At 36.9% G+C, this 9,303-nt stretch overlaps 1 protein-coding gene across 2 annotated transcripts in view; it reads right to left on the minus strand.

Annotated features, from left to right (window-relative positions):
* The window catches only part of LOC139959850 (uncharacterized), a 31,099-nt gene extending 25,729 nt beyond the window's left edge, over nucleotides 1-5,370 (minus strand). For both annotated transcript variants that reach the window (XM_071957738.1, XM_071957737.1), the window contains exon 1: nucleotides 5,002-5,370. The gene's annotated coding sequence lies outside the window, so the exon portion shown is untranslated. The remainder of the gene's footprint in view (nucleotides 1-5,001) is intronic.
* Nucleotides 5,371-9,303: the final 3,933 nt, after the last annotated feature.

The following is a 9,303-nucleotide window of genomic DNA, read 5'->3' on the forward strand; positions in this document are numbered from 1 at the left end:
CTCCAACTTAACTGAACATCTTTATGACCAAGTTGTATCTCATGTACCTATTTACACAGTTAATATTATCAAAAGAATTATACTTTTTGCTCCTCGAACAGAACTAGTCTGATTGCTAGGGCAAGGCCACTCAGTTTGAGGAACTAGCTGTCTAGCAACATATGTAAACAAAAACAACCAACAATGAAGAGACAATTAGCATGACTCATAGGTGACGTAAAAAGATAGACTAATGAAACCATGCACCGAAAGTGCTCTACAGTTTTCAAAATTGTATAGAGAGCTTACAAAAATAACTGTGAATTTTCTTGACAATGAAGTGTAAACCACAGTGTTTCAATTCAACTCTTTTATTAATATGTGCAGCGTAAATGCAAACGGTTTTAACTAAAGAAGTGCTTGAAGTGTATCAATTGTCATAATTTACTTCAATTGACTTTCAAGGCAATGTATATGCACTTTTATGCGTGCCTATATATCTACTGTACTGTACTCTATTATTCACTTGGACATATAGTGACTTTGAGTAGGGAAGGGAAATGATGGCGAAGGCAAAGAAATGGGAGAGAATTGTGCGGAAGGGAAGGAAGAGGGGGAGGGGGGGGGGAAGGGTAAGCAAGTAAAATTATTTGATAGTTACATGAAGCACGATAGCACATGTTACTGTAGACACTTGCATCATGGTAGAATGAGGGAGATAAAAGATCCCAAATTGAGTTGTTTAACCAGAAAGAATAGTTTCAAATGGTTACCAACTCACACCAAACACGGTGAAGTGAGGGTGCTGGGGTAGGTGAGGAGAAAGTTTCATTAATGTATTCAACTTGTTAGAGTTTGCAATATACAAGCTGAAAATTCATTCTCACATATGTTGTTATCACAGTATACTACAGTATATACTACTACTGTATATAGTAATATATAGACTACACTACAGTATATATACCACATATATCAATATATATATATATATCTTTATATACCAATATATATTAATACATATATCAATATATATATAATACATATCAATATATATATATATCAATATATGTATCAATATATAAATAAGGCCCACAATGTAAACTATGGTGTGACTGGTGATGTAAAAAACTTGTACACTTCTAAGAGTTCTAAATTTACATCAATTAGTTTCCTTCTTAATCTGTTTCATTGTCAAGATGTTTACTAATGAATCAGCACTATTTTTGTAATAAATCTGAAATGTCATACCGTCCACAACTTTGCATCAAACCAGGAAACAAAGTTTGAGGTGTGAACAGAGCTGTACTGTATCAATGATATACAGTATTTACCAACAATGCACTGGGACTCCTTTACCATACTGTTCGTACTTTGGTACAACGTTTTTTTTATTACTTTAACATTAAAGGGTGTGAAGACCCGCGCACAAAGAAACGTCTCATGCCGGTAATCTGACCTAGTTTTGAATGAGGTGTAACAAAAGTGTTAGACACCACCATCGATCCCAGAAAATACACACCGTCGGTAATTAGACACTAGTGTACAGTCAATACATACAGCTACGGTCAATACCCACAACACAGTGTACATAGCAGAGATGGACATCTCAGGTCTAGATAAAAGATAACAAGGTATCACGTTTCACTACTGTCTGCATTTTGTAGCAACAAGAAGAAAACGTCATTTGCGAGCAACGGAAATTTAACTTTTTCACTGCGCACTGCCGGCACGCGGTTTGGGGGGAGTCTTCAATGCCTTTAATGCTGAAAACTTGCTGTGAGCACTCCTGCCAGTGACCAACTTAGCCAGATACTGACCGGTTGTGGCCTGATATCTCACCATGTACTGTCCTATATCTTCTTATCTCTTGTATAGTGTCTTACATAATATATTGTAAAGGAGAGTCAGACTTGACACCTGATCGAAAAAAAAAACACACCTCCAAATATAGGATCATTCCATATCAAATCACCAAATTCTGTATGAGTATGCTGTACATATATTTGTAATATCTTGGTAATATCTTAATGATGTAACAGCATGGGTGTTTAACACAAATTATGAGAAAACTCCAATGGGTAGATTAGTAGGTAAATTCATTGACTGTATCAATTGGATGAGAGTATATTAGGAACTGAAGACAAAATAATAAGATTACACACACACACACAAGACCACAGCGGTCTGATGAGTCAGATTAACTGACCTCTACTCGAATGAAGATAGTGAACTTGCCAAGAACTTTCACTTTGTACTGACCTTGGATACTAAAACATTTACAACTGTACTACAGTAGTTCCACCTCTTTTAAAATTACCAAGTATTGTATGCCTGGAACATCATGAAATAAGCATATTCTGAAACTTTCATTTGCATTGCTTCAATATTGGCCAAGTTATCACATTTTGAAATTCTGCAATATATATGTTGTGCATTAACCTTTTGATTTTTGAGGTCTGGTTTCTCAGCAATTAAACATCCTACTACTACAGAAGCCTATAGACCCTATCCCATAGAATGGAAAATAGGGTATAAAAGCATTATCTTGTAGAGTTACAGAAGGTCAACTTAAAAATGCCAAAATATTTAATTTTGGTATTTTTCGCTAAAATATGTGCTACTTTAGTGATAAATGACTCCTCGACTATTGCTTCAGGATACTTGATTTTTTCATCTATAGGAATATTATGCCCATTTTCTAGAAAAGTCTAAGTGAATTAAACCAGAAGCAGACAATACATTACTGATATTATATGTTTATTAAGGAATTGAAATCTGCACAGTATTGCATTGAATGACCTTGAAGTACAATACCCAGGCTCAAAACATGTGGAACATCAAAACAGGCAAAAACGTTTTTCTGTAAAAAATACAAAAATTTTGAGGATTTTTCATTTCAAAATAAGGCAAAACACCCTACTGAAATTTTGTGTACAAACAGGGTGGTACTATACTGTACCTCTTCCAGAAAAAATAATCAGATTTTTTCAACATGACGCCTTTTGAGTTATTGGCTGTCAAAGACGACTTCTTTTGTACATTGGAGCAACTTAACAACTTCATAAATTAATATTTAGATATGTAAGCTAGAACCGTGAAATTTGCTCAGGTTTAAGAACTTTATATTTATGGTTTAAGTATAAAACCCTGACAGCTCTAACATGGTAAAAAATTGGCATCAATACCCCTTCCTCATGCTGCATCACAGCATGAAATAGCAACTTTAGAGCTGCACAACTTGCAAATATATTATAGGAAAGCATTGTAATCATTATTTTGTATTGTTTGTACTAGACATAATAAACTCTGAAAGAATCAAGTACCCTGAAGCAATGGTTTAGGAGCAATTTATCACTATCAATAGCACATTTTTTAGTGAAAACTACAAAAGTTGAATATTTTGACACTTTAAAGTTAAGCTAACTTCACAAGACAATGTTTTTGTAGCCAAATTTTTATATTCCTGTTTTATGGGATAGACTCTATAGGCATCTGTAATAAAAATGTATTAGGATGTTAATTGCTGAGAAATGAGACCTCAAAAGTCAAGAAAATGCCAAATGCCACGTTGGCGACAAATTGCGGAATTTCAAAGTGTGATAAATCGCCCAATTTTGAAGCAATGCAACTGCAATTTTCAGAATATAGCTTATTTCATGGTGTTCCAATCATACAAAAAATTTGGGAATTTTTGAAAGATATAGAACTACAACATACTCCAAAATTTGGTGATTTGATATGGAATGACCCAAGTATTAGTATTCTGTAAACATGATTACCTAGTAGTACTCTAGCTCTTGCAGAATTATTGCTTTTTTGCTATGGAACGCCAAAACCGACAAAATGCAGAAATAAATTGTGTATACATAAGTCATTATGTGAATACAAAGTAACTGTCACATAATGACCAAGAATAATTTAAGTCCTTATGTGGCACTAATAGCACCTCCACATCATGACCAAAAACATTTGATTTATCATGTGATTTTAATACTGCCACATAATGGCCGCCAATATTCACTAGTGATCCTTATATGTGGGCATCTTGCATATCGCCACATAATGACTAACGCAGTTTGTTAGTCCTTATGTGGCATCATGAGAGTATCCACAGAAGGACTAACGCAGTTCGTTAGTCCTTATGTGGCGATATGCGAGTATCCACAAATATTTTACTTGTTCTTAAAGGGTGTGAAGACTCGCGCAAAAAGAAACGTCTAATGCCGGTTATTTGACCTACTTTCGAATGAGGTGTAACAGAAGTGTTAGACACCACCATCGATCCCAGAAAATACACACACAGCTTGCTACCGTCGGTTATTAGACACTAGTGTACAGTTAGTACATACAGCTGTGGTCAATACCCACAGCACAGTGTATTAACGATACAGCGATGGACATCTCAGGTCCAGCTAAAGTCTAAAGATAACAAGGTATCACGTTTCATTACTGTCTGCATTTTGTAGCAACACAAACAAAACTTCACTTGCAAGCAACGGAAAGTTAACTTTTGCAGAGCGCAGCACACGGTTTGGGGCGAGTCTTCAATGCCTGTAATTATTCTCATTTCCAGGGCCCCTCCCCATTATAGCCCTCTCTATTGTTACCACTTCCTAATAGTACAACTACAAGCTATATGTGTTGAATGTAAAATCTGTAGGTTAGATCCTATCCATGACAGAATATAATATAGACTAATGATAGACCAAACATTTGTATGCCTAGTTAAGTTAGCATTCTGTAGGCCACGTTCTTACACTTAGTAATGTTATCTCTAGGGCACACAGCCTATCCTTATAACTTAGGTTAAAGTCTTTGAAGAATGTTTAAGTTCTAAGTTAGGCTTAGATCATTTGAGTCAGTAGTCGCCTAAGTAATAAAAGTTAGACAACTGGAAATACCAACTAACACGCAATGAAGACCCACTGTGTGATGAAGATTTAAACATTAGTTATCCTAGGTCTAATTATGAACTGTGGTAAAGTAACTTCTTAAGTCATTAAAACGTTCGCCATCTACCTTTTTTCCTCACACAACTCGAAGGTCCGTGTAGGCCTTGGCCAGTTTCTCTTTCATGCAAATATAATGTTCTTCTTCTAACGTTCAAACCGTTCTTAATACCAAAGCAAATCTGACAAGTCTCACTGAAAAACGATTTCCTTAAATTCCATTTGACAGAGCACCATTCTTATTTATAAATGAGGTTCAGTAACATAGCAACGTATCTGTTGCAGTCGGTCTTTCCTTCCTTTTTAAGATGACTAAAATAGTCTACCAGCGTTATTAATTCCACAAAACTACGAAACACCCACTAGCATCGTGTTCGTCAGCGCTGTGCACAGTCAGGTCGAACCTCTGAGATTCGTTGGCAAACTAATACTCAAAACATCCGGTATCACTTGACTGGTTATACCCGTGATGTGTGCTGTGCTTACAATTCGTGATGGCATATCGCTTATGGAACGCGAAAAGGGAAAAATTCGTTAACCACGTCCTGATTCATAGCAACAGGAGGCGTGGCCAAGTTTGGTGCTTCACTTGCCTACCTGGGAATGGTGAAAATAACTGCTGTAGTTAGTTCGTTAATTGTAAAGATGTTAAAGGTCTGTTGTATAGCAGGGACGTAGCCAGGGGGGGGGGAGCAGGGGGAGCGACCGCTCCCCCCCTTTCAGTGTTGATTTTTTTTTTTACAAACTGTCGTTTTTTTAGCATGGTATTTTGTCAGTGCTCTTTTGATCTTGAATACTCGTCAGCTCCGTTAACTCGATTGTAATCGTAGTAACATTCAGGCCTACTGATTCAGCTACTTACTTAGTTTGGCAGATGCAATTAGCTAAATTTAGCTTATAGCCAATTACAAGCCTACAGTTGGCCACTGCGTAATAAAATACATATATATTGCCTACCTAACCGCACTCTATGGAATGTCAATGTCATGAACTGTATGCACAACAACGTCGACAACGTTCGTTCTATGAGTCGTCCTAAGTTGTTGCACGAACAGCATGTTATGAAGCTAAGCTAGCAATCGTACGTGATACGCACTTCCTATAATAATTATTACACTGCTAATACACTGCGATAACGATATTTGTTTTTAGGCCACTGCATATCTGGCTATATTACAAAATATGAAAGTTTATATTGTCCATCAGTTAAAGTTCGTCAAATTTATTAAAGTCCAGACATTTGACAATAAACAAGAATCATCCTACTGGAAAAAAATGTAAAAGAGCACTATGTTTGTCTTTCGATATATTATGTAAAAGAACATGTAAAAGAATTCAAACAGGAAACAAAATCTGTTGATAATGATATCATATGATCAGGGGCGTAGCCAGTATATATGTAGCACTGTAGGCCCGGACCTACATTTTCTTGGCCAAGTTATCTTTTTTTTTTTAAAACACCCATAATTCAAATCGATAAGCTTGCTGGACGTGTTTAAGAGTCTATAGACAGGAAACACTATTGAAATGAACGTAGCAAGAATATGGCTAAATTAGGTGACCTATTCTTCTGTCATCTAGGCTGTCATTTCTATCGCGTGCCATTTCATTCAAAAGACTAGGATCCGATCTTGTCAGTTTTTTAACATGTAGTTAAGAACCCGTTTACGCAGATAATATTTCAGTTGAGAAAACAGTTGAGAAATTTGCATCAGATGGCAATCGTCGGATAGCTCTCGCCTTCTCTTATTAGGCTAACTTAAACATTTACTAGCTACAGTTGTATAAAAGACAACTACTGGCCATAGTTGTATCAAAGACATTTCTGGCCTATCTTTGTATCTCCAAGTATCAGAAGTTGAAAAGTAAGACTACTCTGTACATGTACCTTGCTAATTTTAATACATTATGTAGTATTGAATTACGTACTATTTTAACTCGTTGGTTTTTTGGGTTTAAAAGTGATATTGAATGAGGTGTCTCAAGTTAGCAAGAGGCCAGGGAACCAGAATGAACCCTCGGGAAGGGCCGTTTCCGGCCATCTGGGGGGTTTGTAAAACCAAAAATTTTCTTGTACGCTCCGCGCCAACCGATGGTGGCGCTCCGCTCAGATAGTCGTGCCTACAAATTTGAGAATCCATATCAATCGCAAAAAGTGCTCCCCCCCTTTCAAATTCCTGGCTACGTCGCTGTTGTATAGACCCCAACATATAGCACGCTATCAAGGAAAAGTTTATTGAGTTAACGTATTCGACCTGCCTTGGTCGTAAAATGACCTCTTTTTACCATTTAGTCTGCATCGCCTGCCACATATTTATTCTTGTATGAGGGTCTTTGTGTGAACGCATATTTCCACATAGTGTTTACACAAAGAACCCAGTGGTGTTAATAAGCTATGCAGGCTCAGTATTATACAACCTGAGGTCGATTTACGACCAAGGCAGGTCCATTGCGTAATCACAAAACTTTCCTAGCGATAGCGGAGCCAATAAAGCAGATCTTTCAGTTATCCCTTCATGTTGAAACTTATCAATCACATTCTGGCCATATCCCAAGTATCATAATAATTCTTTCCATTATTGTTATCGTATGAACTTTCCTGAACTTTAGCTAATTAGAATTCAAACTAGGTTGCTAAACCACAGCAGTTACTTTCACCGTTACTACAAATCACGTTTAAGACGATTTTTACATGGTCGTTGCTACAAATCAGGGTATTGTTAAAGAATTTTACATGGTTGTTGCTACGAATCAGGACGTTGTTAACTAATTTTGTCCTTCTTGCGTTCCATAATCGTGGAAAAGTAAAACAGAAAGTAAAAGACAGAAAAACAAATGTTGGATTATAAATCACCAACTGTTGTTCACAATCTGCCATTGGTGTTACCTAAAACATCATTGCGAATGCTAGACGCGTCTTTATTCAGAATATCAAGGACATTTTCAGATTATTGTGAAAATTTTCTTAATTCGCACTTTTTTACGTCTGATGTTTTTTTTTTAAAGTTTTCTCCGAGTTTTCTCGTGCCGGTATTCTGAGTGATAACGGCTTGTGCTACTGTTAAAAACCGAAGCGGCATCGTTTGTTTCATGTCATTGTTGTGTCGACCAGGCTTGGTATATCGAGGCGACCGTTTAAAGCACATCAGCTTGAAAAAGGCCCAGCCCCCCCCCTCACGCCCGAAAAAAAGGACAAACTGTAACCAGCCCAAACATATATTTCAAAAAGGATTTGGTCACTGACGGATACACGTGCGGCTGATTCTGTCCGGGATCGGTCAAATCTACTGAACAGCCAAGAAAATGTATGTCTTTTTACGATTTTAGGAGGGTATACTAGATATTGTTTTGCACACCTTTCATTTATCTTTTTGCTGCACATATGTTGATAATTTCACAATATAGGCAACAAAATAATTTTCTGTCAAATTACGTTGTAAACACGTCATGGAGTAACGTACATTGCGGCGTCTCTTCACATTACATTGTTCCGGTGAGTTGTTGTGAATGTGTTCCGGTGACTTTAGGCAAAATTAGGGAAATTGCGACATTTTATACTGACCTACATCTGTAATAATAGCTATGTGAAACTAGTTGTCATGCTAACATTGGCGCTACAGGACGGAATATCGCTTCATCATTTTTTGCGCTAATTTCCGGGGGAAAACAGCGAAATTTCTCATCGTTAGTTGCTACATATAGTGGAAAAACATACAACAGAGATTTCTGATCGAATACAACTTCGAAAAAACACAAAAGAAAAAACAGAATACGTGTAGTGGTTCCGATGCACAAACATGTTCTTGGTGTGGTGCACCCAGTTGGGGTGTTACTAAAACGAATGACAATTGCGTTACACATAACGAATGCCAATATGTTGTACACACTAAAAAATTGCGTTGACTAAAACGAATGACAGTAATAACAGCACAGACATTTGCTTCAACCGGATATCACAGTTCAGACTTCGTGGGTATCTAGATCTAGTAAAGTACGGATAAGATAAAACGCACCTTATAGTAAGCGAAATTGTAAGTTTGATTTTAAGAAGTAAATTTAAAGTCATTTTTCAGATATTAATTGTTAGAAACTAACAATACTATAATCTTGAAACGGCTTCAGTTTTCTTTCTATATAAATCTACAGAGGTAAAAAGCACAGCACTCAAGCCCATTCTCTCACAAAAACTTTCCCTGTGGTTTCTATCCGTAAATTACACCAAAACCCTGCAACCACGTAACATGCGATTTTCTCAAATTTCCTCAAATCATTTTTGCGCAGAAAACCAATAACCGCATTTACTCCACTCCGTTGATCCAAGGGCGGCGGAAGCACTTTTAATCTGGGGGGGGGGGCACCGACATCAAAGGGC

Source organism: Apostichopus japonicus, chromosome 19 (assembly GCF_037975245.1).
Source record: "Apostichopus japonicus isolate 1M-3 chromosome 19, ASM3797524v1, whole genome shotgun sequence".
Lineage (NCBI taxonomy): Eukaryota > Metazoa > Echinodermata > Holothuroidea > Aspidochirotida > Stichopodidae > Apostichopus > Apostichopus japonicus.